We start from the raw sequence: 8,763 nt of genomic DNA, 5'->3' as shown, positions 1-8,763 counted from the left end.
GAGCGGGGAGCAGAGCAGGCAGAAGGACCGAAGTGCACTGCTGAGGGGAGCAGCGGGCGGCAGGAGAGGTCTGCGCGCCATGTGGGACCCTCCTCCGGTGGCTGGGGAGCATTGGGGGTCGGAACCGGCATTGCAGAGGCCGCCGGCAGCTTCGCAACCCAGCGCTCAACCCCTGCGCCACCGGGGAAGTCCTAGAAGGTATAGTTTTAAGGATTAAATGATAGTTACTTTACACAAAGACTGGTATCTGGCAGCTTCAGACTTTCAGCAACTGTTGCTTTACATAAAATCTAAAGAGAGTTATAAATATCTCAGAGTAAATGCCTCAATTCCTGCCAAAGCAGTTAAGCAGGAAAAAAAAAAAAACTTGTTAGTGAACTAAATTTATAAGGAAACAAGTAAAAGGTATGTTGCCACCAAATAAATATATGAAGATATTTAAAAATCTATTTCCATGAAGAATTCAAAGTTAGTTTCCCAACAGGGAGCTGAAAATACTGAGTGAACCCTGTAAAGTTTTACACCGATGAGAAACCCATAACATCTTTTTTTTTTTTAAAGATTGATTGATTGATTGATTTATACATACATACATACAAGCACTGGGTACAGTCAGAAGTGTGGGAGGGTGAGAGAATTCACCAGAGCCAGAGCGGGGAGCAGAGCAGGCAGAGGGACCAAAGTACACTGCTGAGGGGAGCAGCGGGCGGCAGGAGAGGTCTGCGCGCCATGCGGGACCCTCCTCCGGTGGCCGGGGAGCATTGGGGGTCGGAACCGGCATTGCAGAGGCCGCGGGCAGCTTCGCAACCCAGCGCTCAACCGCTGCGCCACCGGGGAGGCCCACCCATAACATCTTTTTAATGATATAAATAAATGTGATTGAAAAGCCACTTAAACGTCACACATTTCTACACAGGTATTTCTATCAGCCAGGATTACACTGCTAGAGTACACTATAATAACCAAGGATTCCAAAATTGTAGTGGTTTTAGATGACAAAGGTTTATTTCTTACTTAGGATAGTTAGTTGAGGGACTCTCCTTCATTCGCCTTACACAAGACCTATGCTAATGGAGCCTCCAAAGTCTGGAACTTTGCCTGTTGCTACAGCACTGGGTGATTGGGGGTGAAGGGGGGGCGTGTTCGGACTCTTACAGTTCTCAGTCCAAAAAGTGACGTGTGTCACACTTCTCATTTCTTTGGCCAAATCAAGACACAAGTCACATGATAATACTTCTGGGGGGCAAGAAGTTACATTTTTACCATATACCCAAATGATGACAACTGGAACATATATGAAAAGACCTATGGGATCCTGGAACTTGAACACCACAAATATTTGAGGTTCAATCATCAAATCAAAGAGTCAATAATTCTGTGACCAAGATTGATCATATCTCTGAGACCCAGAAGGTAAATACTAGAATCAAGGAGTTCTAATCTTTATTGTGCTTTTATTCAGGGTTCTTAATATGAGAGGAAAAAAAAGTAGTCATAGTTACTTTTTGGAGTGATGGAAATACTCTGTCTTTATTAGGATATTATATACATTTGTTCAAAGTTCACTGCAATGATTTTTTTTGACTATAAATTATACCTCAAAAGAGTGGGTATTTTAAAAAGCAGTTATGAAAGTTAGATAAACATTAACATTTTTTTAAAGATTTATTTTTTATTTATGCATAAGATTGAACTGAGTATACGTATATAAGATTTATTTTTTTTTAAAGATTTATTTATTTATTTATGCAAACACTGGCTACAGTCAGAAGCGCGGGAGGGTGAGAGAATTCACCAGAGCCAGAGTTGGGAGCAGGCAGAAGGACCGAAGTACACTGCTGAGGGGAGCAGCGGGCAGCAGGAGAGGTCTGCGTGCCATGTGGGACCCTCCTCTGGTGGCTGGGGAGCAGCCAGGGATAGAACTGTTACCGCAGAGGCTGCGGGCAGGTTGGCAACCCAGCGCTCAACCGCTGCTCCACCGGGGAGGCCCAAGATTTATTTTTTTATTTAGGCCAGAAGTTGTAGGGGGATTAAAGGATTCATCAGAGACAGGATGGGGAGCAGAACAGGCAGATCTACTGAAATACACTGCTGAGGGGAGCAGTGGGTGAGACAGGAGAGGTCTGCTGCATCGTAAGTGTCAGCTCCCTGGCTGGGGGAATTGAACTGCTGCAGTGGCTGCAGATAGCATCATAGTGCTGAGACTTAAGCCCTTGTGCCACAAGGGAGGCCCCTAAACATTAATTAATATTGTTGAAATTTTTCTTCTGTGATGAAGGCCACTCTAGACACATATACGTATATCTCAATTACAGCTCATAAGAATTTAACAAGTTTACTAAATCTAAGGCTCAGGAGAGTTCAGTAACTTATACAAGACACATGATTAGAAGTATGAGTCAGGATATCAACACAGAGAGGACTAATGCCAAAGGTGGTATACAAAGCTAATCAAGAAAAATAGAAAAGTCATAAGAATCGAAGACACAAGAAGCTAACTATGATTTGAGAAATTGCTTCAGTAAAATAAATCTAACTGCAAAAGAGTATTTAGTTCCTGGTGCTTCTTGTTGGACACAGATTTGCTTTTGTGAGCAGAAGGAAAATAAAATAGAGCAATGGGTCTTATAGATCCCCCTGAGAATGTCCTAAAAGTTAGGGATCAAGTCACCAGAAAATACACATCTGCATATAAATTTGCCCATGAGGGGCTTCCCTGGTGGCACAAGGGGTTAAGTTGCAGCTCTGTGAAGCTATCTGAAGCCACTGCAGCATGAGTTTGATCCCAGGGAGGTGAACCACATGGCACAGCAGATCTCTCCTGTCTCTCCCGCTGTTCCCCTCTGCAGTGTACTTCAGTAGATTCACCTGTTCTGCTACCCACTCTGTCTCTGGTGCATCCTCTCACAACCCCCCCAACCCCCCACCCCGCACCTCACCTCTGGCCTTACCCCAGCTTATTTTAAATAAATCTTTAAAAAATAAATAAATAAATTTGTCCATGATTTCAGAAGTTCATGAACCCATATAAGTGAATCAGAGAGGAAAGTATGGACTAAAAAATTATCAAAAGAGAGTGTATACTCTCATTCTGAAATAGAAGCTGAAATAGAGGCTGTAAGTGTGGTAAATTATTTCAAGGCATCAAAAAAAAATAACCTAACTTATAAGTTTATTGATTTCTTTTCCTAAAGTATCAAATATTTTTGTTGCTTTCAGTTGGCAACAGACCAAATGGATGAATTTAGATTCATCTCCTTCCCATCTCCAAGATAAGATCAGCAATCCAAAGCAAACTTCCAAGTTATTATGTCAAATTCAGCTTTACTTAGACTAACATCAATGACTGAAAACTGGAATCAGGAATCCATTTAGTTAATTTCCTATTTCCCTTCATTTAGCCCCCTAAGTTTTGATCCTCTTGATCCACATTTCAGGTTTCTAACTAAATCTGTATACCAGATCTGTATACCAATCTGCAAATCTTTGACTCCGGATGAAGGCTAGATTGCCTCTCACTCTAGTTCTTTATTTTTAGGTTGTAGTAGCTAGTGCTATTCTAGCCTTCCCCCTATTAATGTATAATTTTGATGATTGCTACATAGTTCTAAGAAAGTATGTTTTGTCTTTTCTAAGTTTATTAACATAATTTTTTTCATTCCACTTTTGTGATATTTAAGTCACTAAATCTTTCAGCTCTCTTATAATTTCTATAATGACTTTAATATTTTCATGTCTTTCTCACAATTTTCCTGTACTATTTTTCAAGAAATAGCTTTTGATTTTGTTGATTCCATTGCTTACTTTCTAATACATCAGTGCTTGCTCTTGTACACAAATGTTTATATGAGCTTAGTTTGACAGAGTCCCAATTTAGATACAACCTAAATGGTCATCAACAAACTGTGCTATATCCAGGGGAACACTTCTCATCAAAGGAACACACTAGTGATAATCAAACTATAAATAAATCTCAAATTTGTGGTTAATGAAAGAAGCCAGCCAAAAAGAGTACATACTGAGTGACTTTATCAAATTTTATAAAACACAAATTGATGTGTGGTGACAGAAAGTCACTGCAAAGTGACTGAGGACATGAGAAAAGGACATGAGAAAAATTTAAGTAATGGTAATGTGTATTATTTTGATTGTGGTTTCCTAAGAATATTTATGTCAAAACTAATCAAATTATACAATTTAAATACATACAATTTATTGCACATCAATTAATAAAGCTGTTACGTAAGTGGCAAGAAGCTTAGAAACGAGAAAGTATATAGAGCAAGAATATAACTAGGTACATTTAGCTTGATCAGTACAGGTCCATAGAAAAATGTCTCCTTTTTTTAAAGATTTATTTATTTATACATACAAGAACTGGGGTACATGCCAGAGTTGTGGGGGGGGTGAGAGAATTCACCAGAGACAGACTGGGGAACAGAACAGGCAGACTGACTGAAATACACTGCAGAGGGGAGCAGCAGGTGAGACAGGAGAGGTCTGCTGAGCCACGTGAGTAGCTCCCTGGCCAGGGATTGAACCTGTGCTGTAGTGGCTGCGGATAGATTCATAGGCTGCATCTTAACCTCTTGCGCCACCAGGGAGGCCCATCTCCTTGTTTTTTAATTGCAAGGGACAAAGATCTGTTCAATGTATTGCCAGTTTTCCTGTAAAGATACAAATGGACTCTTCTGAGACTCCAAGACAAGTACCTAAGTACCTAAGATCCTAATGGCAAATGAAGCTGGAAGGCAGGTATTAGAAATAATCCTCTTGATCTGAAGAGGTAAGATTTAAATTTTCTTCTCTTTCCTGGTAATTCCATTTTTCTCTGCTCATTTTCTTTCTTTTTTTTTTTTTTAAGATTTATTTATTTATGCACATAAGAGCTGGAGTACAGGCCAGAGATGCGGGGGGTCAGAGGATCCACCAGAGATAGAGTGGGGAACAAGACAGAAATACACTGCTGAGGGGAGCAGCAGGTAAGACAGGAGAGGTCTGCTGTGCCATGTGGGTTTCTCCCTGGCCGGCCGGGGCTCAAACTCGTGCTGCAGAGGCTGTGGATTGCTTCACAGTGTGGTACTTAACCCCTTGCGCCACCAGGGAGGCCCACTACTCATTTTCTTTGTTCTCCTCTCTCCCAGTTTCTGTTCCTCTATGACTGAACTTGCACATGATCATGACAAGTTTTTCCATCTATTAGTTAATAGATTTTGACCAATGAATAACTGTTTCTTTGATTCAAATTCCCAAGATAGGCAATCGGATTAGCTAAATTCAACTTTTTGTGCCATGGTATTGGTAAATTCCTGATCAGCTCATGAACGGACTTCCCCTAGGTCAGACTGTCCATCCCTGGGTCCAAACAGCTGTGGCCGAGAGGTAGGAAGCACACATGTAATTGAGAACATAGTTGTTTGGGGATAATACATACTAGGCAGGACAGATTCCCAAAGAAGGGAATGTGAGGAAAGTAGCCAGGGTTTTGTTATGGGGCAGTGTGAGGGGCACCCTAGAAGCCCAAATCTGCCCACTCTATATATGTTCTGCCATCTGCCACATCAAGAGAAAACATATTCTAGCACATAAGACCTTTAATGGAAAGGAACTTTAATACTATCAGTGTGAAAAAAAGAGAAGGGAAAGGGGGGCCTCCCTGGTGGTACAAGGGTTAAGACGCAACCTATGAAGCAATCCCCAGCCTCTGCAGCAAGAGTTCGATTCCTGCCGGCCAGGCAGGGAGCAACCCACATGGCACAGCAGTCCTCTCCTGTCTCACCTGCTGCTCCCCTCAGCAGTGTATTTCAGTCAATCTGCCTGTTCTGTTCCCCACTCTGTCTCTGGTGGATCCTCTCACCCCCCACACCTCAGGCCTGTACCCCAGTTCTTGTATACATGAATAAATCTTTTTTTTTAAAGATTTATTTATTTATTTATTTATTTATACAAGTGCTGGGTACAGTCAGAAGCGCGGGAGGGTGAGAGAATTCACCAGAGACAGAGCGGGGAGCAGAGCAGGCAGAAGGACCGAAGTACACTGCTGAGGGGAGCAGCGGGCAGCAGGAGAGTTCTGCCACCATGTGGGACCCTCCTCTGGTGGCCGGAGAGCAGCCGGGGATCAAACCGGTGCTGCAGAGGCTGCGGGCTGCTTCGCAACCCAGTGCTCAACCGCTGCGCCACCGGGGAGGCCCAAATAAATAAATCTTAAACAAAAAAAAAGAGACAAGGGAAAGGATAAAATGGCTTCCAAACCAGGCACCCAAAGTAACCCATCCCCTCACTGGTAAATGCCCAGCCAAACAGAGTTGGTCCAATGCAGGCCACTAAGGCCTGAAAACCTGCCACAAGTCAAGGGCTACTCCTGGTGGGGACCCACAGGAAAAGGGGCAGAGTGAGCTCAGCACATCTGGGATAGAGTAAAATCAAAATCAAGAAAAAGGCTGCCACTGTTACCTCCCCACCGGTCTCTCACCCACATCTGTTTCAACCAGTCCACGACCAAAAAGCAAACACAACTTCTTCACATGTCTCCTTGTTGCATGTGTCTCCTCCAGGTCTACTTCTTGCTCTCCATCTCGCATCCTTCCTCCTCCCAGAGGCTTCTCTAGCTTCTGCTCCTCCCTACTGAGCTCCACCCTCCCTTGGGTGGGGTGGGGAACCCAGCACCTTCCTTTTTCCTGGTGTTCACCCTGTCACAACTTGGCATCTCAAGTAGATTCATTGCATGCCTTAATTAGGTCATGAACTAGGTACCATGGGTGTCTTGTTGGTCATCACCTTATGTAATCTTGCTACTCTTCTTGCCTATGTAAGAATTTCATTATTATTGCTGCTTGAACTGAGGTGTTTTCAGATTCTTTTAGAATCCTTTTGCCATAGTTCTCTCCCTGTAGCTCTAGTTTATGCTCTACTCCTTATCTCCTAGAGGCTCTTCCCAGCTGAAGGTAATATTTACTAAGCATTATGTCTCTGATCTGTTCTTACAAGCATTCCCTTCATCCTTCCAGTGGTTCTCAGGATCCCTGAAATTACCCTTGCCATGAACTTGTTTTTTTTGCTTCCTGGTTTGAATAATGTATATTAAACAGTAAAACCTAGTTTTATACATTTGCAAAACTTTCCCTATTTGTGGTCAAACTAGAATCTGAATTTATACTCTGATCTTATTTAGGGGAAATAGGTCATTTCAAATTTTTGAGCCTTCAAGTTAAAAAAATTTGCTGTGGTTCCAAGATGACCATACCTCATGAAGCTTCCCTAAAGTGAATAATCAGATTAATTCTTTACTTGTAAGCAACAGAGGTCTTTAAGACAGGTGAACAACCTCACCATATGAATTAGTTCCTGGGATCTAAGCCAAATAGTACTTAAAGTGGGATCAGCAATTAAGCATGACTTCTGCTCTGAAAACAAGTGAAGTGTCACTGAATGAGAAACTGGTATTTCATTGCTGAGATTGACAGTCTTAAGTAACTCCCCAAGGCTTGGAAGAGATATAATTATAAATTCCTTTTTGGTGAAATCATCTCTCATAGTAACATAACAATGTAGGATATCTAGCTTTACTATCGCTACAGAAGACAGAACAAGAGTATTATTTGAAAAAGGAATGGAAAAGGAAAAACACCAACTACCAAAAGGCTAGTGTTGCTTTGCACCAAACATATCAGCTTATCGTGATTATTTAGCTGAGAAAAACATAGATGTTATCAAGAGTTCTGGGCCTTCCCTGGTGGCCAAGGGGTTAAAGCACCACTACAGCCTGAGTTAGATCCCTGGCCAGGGAGGTGACCCACATGGCGCAGCAGACCTCTCCTGTTTCGCCCACTGTTCCCCTCAGCAGTGTATTTCAGTAGATCTGCCTGTTCTGCGCCCCACTCTGTCTCTAGTGAATTCTTTCACCACCACCTCTACCCCACACCTTTGGCCTGCACCCCAGTTCTTCTATGCAAAAATGAATAAATAAAAATCTTTTAAAAAGTCTTGTATTTAGCCCAAAGTCACTTTCTCTCAAACTAGTCATAATTCTTAGTACTGTTACAGGACAGGGAGGGGGCACCCCATAATCCAATTCTGCCTGCTCTAAATAGGTTCTCCATCTGCCCCACCAAGTACCAAAGTACCAAGTACCAACATATGTGACCTTTAATGGAAAGGAACTTTAACACAATTAGTTTGCAATACAGAAAAGACAAAGAATATAGTTTCTAAATCAAGCACCCAAAGTTACCATTCCCCTCGGGGACAAATGTCCAGCCAAACAGGGTTGGCCCAAAGCAAGGCCTGAAAGCCTGCCGCAAGTCTACAGCACCCTCTGGCAGGGAGCCATAGAAAAGTGTCAGAAACAGACAGACAAATCTGGAGGAAAGAGCAAAATCAAAACCAAGATAAAAGCTGGCACTGTTACCTTCCCTCGAGTCTCACCCACATCTGTGTCAACCAGTCCAGGAACAAAAGGTAAGCACCAGTTTCTTCACATGTCTCTCTGCTCCATGTGCCTCCTCCAGGTCTCCTTGTCCTCTATCCTTCCTCCTTCCTTCTGTAGTCTCCTCTCCATCTTCTTCTCCTCCCTCCTCAACTCTGATGCAGTTACAAATGACTGGTGTCTCAGATAAGCATTAACAAGTTTGTCATCCCTCAATCTCTTATTTCCCCCCTTGTTTAACAGGTTTGTCTTCTTGCATTCCAAGGAAAATGGAGTTAAGCAGCAGTTGTTAAAAAGGCAAGCTGCTGCCCACCCTTCTCTGTGCTGACCCCATCCCC

This window comes from Talpa europaea, assembly GCF_964194135.1.
Source record: "Talpa europaea genome assembly, chromosome: 9".
Classification (NCBI taxonomy): Eukaryota; Metazoa; Chordata; class Mammalia; order Eulipotyphla; family Talpidae; genus Talpa; species Talpa europaea.
The sequence above is the reverse complement of the archived record's forward strand: the minus strand, read 5'-3'. Positions refer to the sequence as shown.